The sequence below is a fragment of the Nanorana parkeri genome, unplaced genomic scaffold (assembly GCF_000935625.1).
Source record: "Nanorana parkeri isolate BGI_ZX_2015 unplaced genomic scaffold, ASM93562v1 scaffold319, whole genome shotgun sequence".
NCBI classification, from domain to species: domain Eukaryota; kingdom Metazoa; phylum Chordata; class Amphibia; order Anura; family Dicroglossidae; genus Nanorana; species Nanorana parkeri.
This window is the reverse complement of record NW_017306587.1, coordinates 747,622-754,913: the sequence shown is the minus strand read 5'-3', so window position 1 is coordinate 754,913 and position 7,292 is coordinate 747,622.

The window sequence follows — 7,292 nt, the reverse complement described above, 5'->3', positions numbered from 1 at the left end:
TCTATATATCAGACTTCTGTATATATTAGAGTTCTATATATTAGAGCTCTATATATTAGACTTCTATATATCAGACTTCTGTATATCAGACTTCTGTATATATTAGAGTTCTGTATATTGGAGAATCACTAAATTACCAATACAAGGATTCCGGCAATTTAAATGTCATTTTTGTTCTTTATAAATGTAATTTTTGCTTCAGCAGGTCCTATACATCATACAGATGCGCCACTTTACAGGCAGTGAAAGGGGACCCCCCAGGCACCATATTTAAAGGAATTTTTCATTTTTAATGTTTCATTTTAAGTGATGTTAAATCACTGCTCCTTTAAAAATGGTATTTTTTAAAAGTGTTTTTCTCATTGATACATGTCCCCCAGGGCAGTACCCGGATCCCCATACACTTTTTATGGCCAATAAATTGCATATAAGGCTTCAAAATGGGCACATTTAATTTTCTGAGTTCTACCCCCATAGACTTACATTGAGTTCAATGTTCGAATTAGAACTTTTTCCATGTTCGAAAGTTCGAATTTGAACCGAACACGGGGGTGTTCGGCTCATCCCTAGTTTGCATGCACTCACCCATGCATGAAAAAGTTTTGTGCCATGCTTGCAGTACCAGTATTTGTTACGCACCAAGCAAGAGACATGAGAAACTTGCTAGCAGCATTGTCAGAAGGGGGGCAAGCGGCCTGGCCATGCTGCTCAGCAACTACAGCACGGATTAAAATGGAACCAAGTGCTATAAGCACTTGGTCCATGAAAGGGGGGGGGGGGGGGATATTTTAAATTAAAGTGATGCTTCTTATTTAAAGTCCATTTACTGCCTGTTAAACCTGATCTTTACATCTCCAGATTTCCCCAGAGATGGACTTTAAGAATATGTAATTATTTAAATATCCATAGCCTGGCCACAATTCTACTTTAAGGTGACCTTCAATCCATTGATTGCCCCAGCTATAGCAGTTCTATTTGACATTGACAGGCTCCTTTTATCACTTAACACCAGTGTAAAAAGCAAAGTGAAATGTGCCATTGATGACTGCATGCTTATATTTCCTTATTCACTAAGGCTAATGGCAGAAATCCATGACAACCAATCAGAATCCATTGCACACAGATCGTATTTTAGCAGACTGAAATCTAATTGGTTGCTGTGAGCTACTGCACTTTGAAATCCAGTCAATTATCTTATTATCTTGCACTACTTTATATGGAATACACCTGTGTGTGTAGTGATAAGGTGTGTAGTGAAGTACTTTTGGAATCCATTACGCTCAATGTCCAGCTTCACTGACTACAGCCCAGCCCACAGTGTGCATCTTATTAAATAAGTCTAATAATGTTTTAACATAATATTTAACGCACCTATCAGGAGTATATCTTTTATTCATGAACTGTTATTATAATTATCACCTTCCTTATTACAGATTGTCCTGAAGATTGGGTATTTGACACCTCTGATTCAATATGGTAATGAGTAAGTCCATAAGCCTTAGCTAAAGTATAATAAGCCATCATCTTTAAACCTCAGATCAAAATTGGTAATTCAAGAGCAATTTTATTAATAAGAGCAATTTAATGCAGCAATTGACTGTATTTGCCATTTATTGAATGCTAATTACTTTTCCTTTGACAAGTTGACGATTTCTTAATTACTTGAGGGCAAAGGAGAGTTTTGTGGTGCAGGTGATAAACATTACGACACTAATGATTTTTTGTCACATTTGTAATTTAATTGTGTGACTCCCAAGCTCCTCATTTCCAGGAGCAGGTAAAGGTTTGCGGCATGGGGAAACTGCCAGCTAAACTAAAATGGGCACAGTGTATACTGTTCATATATCTATTGTTTTCATAAATAGGAATGTACGATATGTATAGGTAATGAGATAATGAGGAACTGCCACTCGGAATGTTGTTCAGTTATGCAGTATTGGTACTCTTTATCTGTAATATTGTATTATTTATTGTGGCACCTACGCCTATGCTTTTCAACTCTGCTTTTCTGCCGATGCAACTGTTATGGAAAACAATATACTTGGTTTCTTGTAAGGGAATGACCCCCACATTGGATGTTTCTAGTCATTAAATTTCTGCTGATCCAAAACACTAACCTTTGGACAGGGCTCGGTACTGGTACAAATGGTACTGCATCTGTAACATTACAGGAGTAGTGCTGACTATTTCAGCACCATGGACAGTGCACAGTGGACCTTCACTTTAAAATGACACTTTAATCCCCTGTAACCATCCCCCCTCAGTAATTTAAATTCCCTGAAGCATATCCCAGAAGACTGCAGGAGTACGGACACAGTGCAGCCACTGGGTGGAGCTGCTTGCATTATTGGAGGCTGGCTGTCTGAACCCAGAAGAGGCAGTCAGCTCCCGAAGACTACGGAGCACCAAGATGGCGGTTCACCTTAACAGCAGATCACAGTGTCACAATGCTGGATTTGCTGGGCGGTTGAGTATACTTATTAAGGACAATGCTGCACAAGAGCTAAGAGGGGGTTAAAAAAGAAAATGGAGGGAGCAAAGTTCCCCTTTAAGTACACGATTAGGCCTGGTTCACACCTGGGCGTTCTACAGCGCTGATTGACGCGCTGTAAAACGCCCAGCAAGTGAAATCCCATTATTTCCTATGGGCATGGTTCCCACCTGGGCATATTTCAGCGCATAGGAACGCGCTGAAAAACGCCCTAAGCCCAAAGAAGTACAGGAGCTTCTTTTGGGGCGTGTTTCCGTGCATATCCATTAGGATATAGCCGGATAGCCCTCGCGCGCGTTTCGTTGACCGCAAATCGCGGTAAAAACGCGCATATTACGAACGCCCAAGTGTGAACCCAGCCTTAAGGCATTGCTCCCACTATTATGCTGCATCTAAGATGCCACTGCAGCATGTAGGTTTAAAAACTGCTGGCTGTTATAGTAAAGCAAAAGTTTAGCGACTGCCAAAAAGAGATGTTTCAACATGTGCAATCACAGTGTCTATTGACCTTTAGTAAGATGGCAACTTTTTTTTCTAGATCATAAATGATAATGATAGTTAAATTAATGTTGAAATTAACATAAAGACAACATTTTTTTCTAGGTTTTAGATAGATAATGGAAGGATTAGAATCTCTGTCAAGCCTTTTTTGCTGTGTCCCCACTAGAAAGGTTCACCCTCACTATTGGTCTTTGTGACCAATGTATTTGGTACAGAAAGTGATGGGAAGCACAAAATATTTGAGTTGTCACAGGAACAATGGTAAGAGGAACTGGCGACAATTGTATCTGGTACAGAAAGTGATGGGAAACACAAAATATTTGAGTTGTCACAGGCCCAGTGGTGAGAGGAACTGGTGACCATTGTATCCAGTACAGAAAGGGATGGGAAACACAAAATATTTGAGTTGTCACAGGTACAGTGGTAAGAGGAACTGGTGACCATTGTATCCGGTACAGAAAGTGATGGGAAACACAAAATATTTGAGTTGTCACAGGTGAAGTTGTAAGAGGAACTGGTGACCACTATTTCTGGTACAGAAAGTGATGAGAAAAACAAAAATGTTTAAGTTGTCACAGAAACCGTGGTGAGTGGAAATCTTCCAATGGGGAAACCTGTTCTGGTGACAACTGAGAGGGGATATCTTTCCTCACTTTGAAGAGATCTCTTTCTGCCTGCGATTTCTCTGGGATAGGAAGTGAAGGGAAATCTTCCTGATGAGACACAAGTACAGAAAAAAAACCCAAAACAACGGACAGGGTCTTAAGCATTTATTCTACTCTAGCAAAGATTTGGCTTTATGAACACTTTGGTTTTGTGAATGAAAAATAGACTGAACTGAATAAATATGTTACCATATGGAATGTGTGTTTTACATACCTGGATCTAACTTTGCACCTCACATGGAACAGCAGAACTATAGGGAGATTAGAGGGGTCATTTTGTGGACACTAGACATGTGCACAACAAAAACATTTGTTTCAGGCAAAACAGATGAAAACGAAAAAAAAATTCATTCATTTCATCAATGGAAACACATTTTTATGCTGTTTCGGATTTGGAGGCAACGAGCCTCCGAATCTGAAACTGCACAATGAAACTACAGAACGAGCGGTGGCCATATGCAGCATATCTTGGTATACACCCAGATGGCGGTGCCCGCATGTTCGGGTGCCGCCATCTTGGTGTATACCAAGATATACTCTAAGATGGTGGCGCGCATGCGCAGAACGCACCGAGGGCCAATATAGCCACTGCTCGTTCAGCATATTCGGATGCCCGAATATAGTTTTCATATATTCGGGCATACAATAAATTCATTATTTCAGATTGGGACGAACCGCTGTATCAACTGAATTTCTTTGATTTGCAGGTTCGTCCAAATCTGAATGCACATGACTAGTGGACACCATATGTGACCCAGCCTTGGTAAGCCAGTCAAGCTCTCCTACATGTGCAAAGACAGTATTTAAAGATAACCTAAACTGTGAATTTTGTGCACAAGAAAAGGACAAAGAACTAGTCCCCGGTCTCCTTGCAGTTGATCTTTCCCACATTACTGACTTACCAGGCCTTGTTTTGTACTGGGTCTCTGTGTGGAGGTGGCCATCTTGGCAGAGGCAGGATTTTGCTTCCTTATATTAGAGCTGTTCCCCTGATGACTAGGAATCTGATGACCAGTAGAGAAATGATCAAGAAGCAGCAGGAAAGGTTCAGAAAGCATGGAAGTAGAAGCAGTGAAATGTTTGTCTACGGGTCCTTGGATACAGATTTCTCTCCTCTCCAGCAAGGAGAACAATGGTTCAGGTGAATTTAACTTTGTTCTTTGAACCTAGACAAAAATAAGCAGTTAACCCTTGCAGTGTGGGGGTAGTCCCATTGCAAAGGGTAATAAAAAAAATTCCTGGAGTTCTTTTAACAGTGATGCAGCATGACCACACAGTATTGGCTTTCACTTGTCACAGGAACATGCACTAGGTCATTTAATCTCATGATGGCAGAAAATGATCTCTTTTATCTGCATTAAAATGGACGGGTGTAACTGACAGGAAATTGCCATTAGGAACAAGTAACTAAGTTCCCCCTACCACTTACTGTGCAACAAGTGGTCTGTGCAATGTGTCCACTCTAATGATTTCTTTTGTTTCAGGGGGTTATTCCTAGGAGTTTAATAGGATTTTATTTTGGGGGGAGGAGTATAATTTTACATATTTTACTATGACATGTGTGCCTAGGCACAGTACCTAGTCTATTTTCAGGTCAAATTTTAGGCAACAGGTAAAGTTTAGGATACTGGTTGGTCACAATTATTATTTCTAGACGTTCCTATAACATGGCAAATCTACACTTTAAAAACAAAACAAAAAGCGCAGGTCTTTTTTAAAGCAGAAGCAAAGTCATACAAATATAAAAATTGCAGCAGTCTCTTATGCCAAAAAAGTTCTTCCTTTCTCCCCCAATGGGTTTTTTTTTTCTTGGGTACACTGTATGGCGCATGCGCTGTATAGTGTACACCCTCAGCCCTCACCGTCAGCCTCGGTAACGCGTGTGTATGTGCAAAAGCTACATCAGCAGCAGCCGCCCAATGGCCGAGGAGGACATCCAAGAACCTTGAAGTATCGGTAGCGGAGATGGCAGTGGTGGGGGGAGAGCTGAGGATGGAAGGCCGATCCAACAGAGCCAAAGAAGGACACACTTGTCAGTTAAGTGTGCCGTAATCAGGCCCGGATTTCCCACAAGGCCAACCAAGGCCCGGCCTTGGGGCAGCAGGGAGTAGAGGGGCAGCAGGAGTGTGGAATTCCTATCTCCCGATGCCCGGGACATGCAGTTCCGGGCGCCGGACGAGTATGTACAGCGGGGAAGCCGCCACTTGTTTTGTACAAGTGAAACCAGCGATGTCGCCGAGATCACTTGTAGGCAGCCAGCGGGTCTGCCATTCTCCATGGGGGCGGTTGGGGGGGGGGGGGGGGTCCCATTGAGGAACCTGGCAGCAGAGGGAGTAAATCCAGGCCTGGTTATAATGTGCAAGTATGCTGTTCATATTTGCACATTAGGACAAAAACATTACAAAGTGGTTTATTTCTGCTTTAAAAGGGTCATTTGAGTGATGAACTTATCAAAAGGCAAATATTAATGTAACAATTCTGCCTTAAAAAACAAATATGGGGGTTTGAGAGGATGACATAAGTGAGCCTAAACAAAAACTGTACATCAGAAATAAGTTCATTAAAGATGAAGAAGAGGTCATTTAAAGTCAAGCCAAGCAGCCCAATCAAAAGGTACTTTCATTAGAAAACATTCACTTTGATTACCTCATTGATTTCCAGACAGCGAAACAAATATCTTATCCTTATGAAATGCATTGAGCGGTTCTAATGTCATGTCTCACTTATTGACTGTACTCCTCTGACAACATGAAAATTCTAATATTGACCTGATCACTTTTGCAAGAACTTATTATTGCAAACTGCAAACACAGCATGCAGATGTTTTATTTAGTTATACAATGCCTGTGAATATTAAGGGAAACAATGCAGATCCCCTATTGATAAATTATGCACTGAAGGAAGATAACTTAAATAGTATTAATGTTCACATTCTTTTATTCAAGGAATTTCCCACCCTAAGGTTGTTTTTATGCATATGCCCTCTAGTCACAAGTCTTCCTAATTTCCCTGGGGGGCATTGACGGTGAGATCTCTGCACTAGTAATGTCACCTCAACCATTATGTCACAGCCAATACAAAGGGCTCACGCTTTTGCTATGGAAGACAATGCAGCAGGAGGACCGAGACCCTTTGCCACTCTTCATAATGACCCTAGAGCAAAATAGATACAGGATCTTTGATAGGGAGATCTCCCTTGTGAAATCCTTTAGTAATCTATAAAGTCAATAGGTTGTGTTCCAGTGAACTAATCAAGAATGGATGTTTGCAAGAGTCTGAACTCTAGGATAAGCAAATATTATCTAAACACATGAGTCATGTATATTTTTACTTGAACTTTGGTGTGTTTTGTTTATTTCTTCCATATCTGTGCAGTAATCCAGTGTGAAACTTTGCCTCTGTGCAGAATCTTCCTGCAATAAAGACCAGTCACTGCTGCTCTCTCTCCTTGTGCAGGGTGACTGGTCTTGTATCCACCCCTCTTCTGTAGTTTTCTGCAGGCAGCCTGTAGTGGGTGGGGCTTGTTGGGTCCCCCCTACAGCTCTGCTTTCTGCACAAGCTATGCACAGCAGAGATTGGAGGGGAAGCAGAGATTTTGGGGAGAGCAGAGATTGCGGGGAGAGCAGAGATGGGGG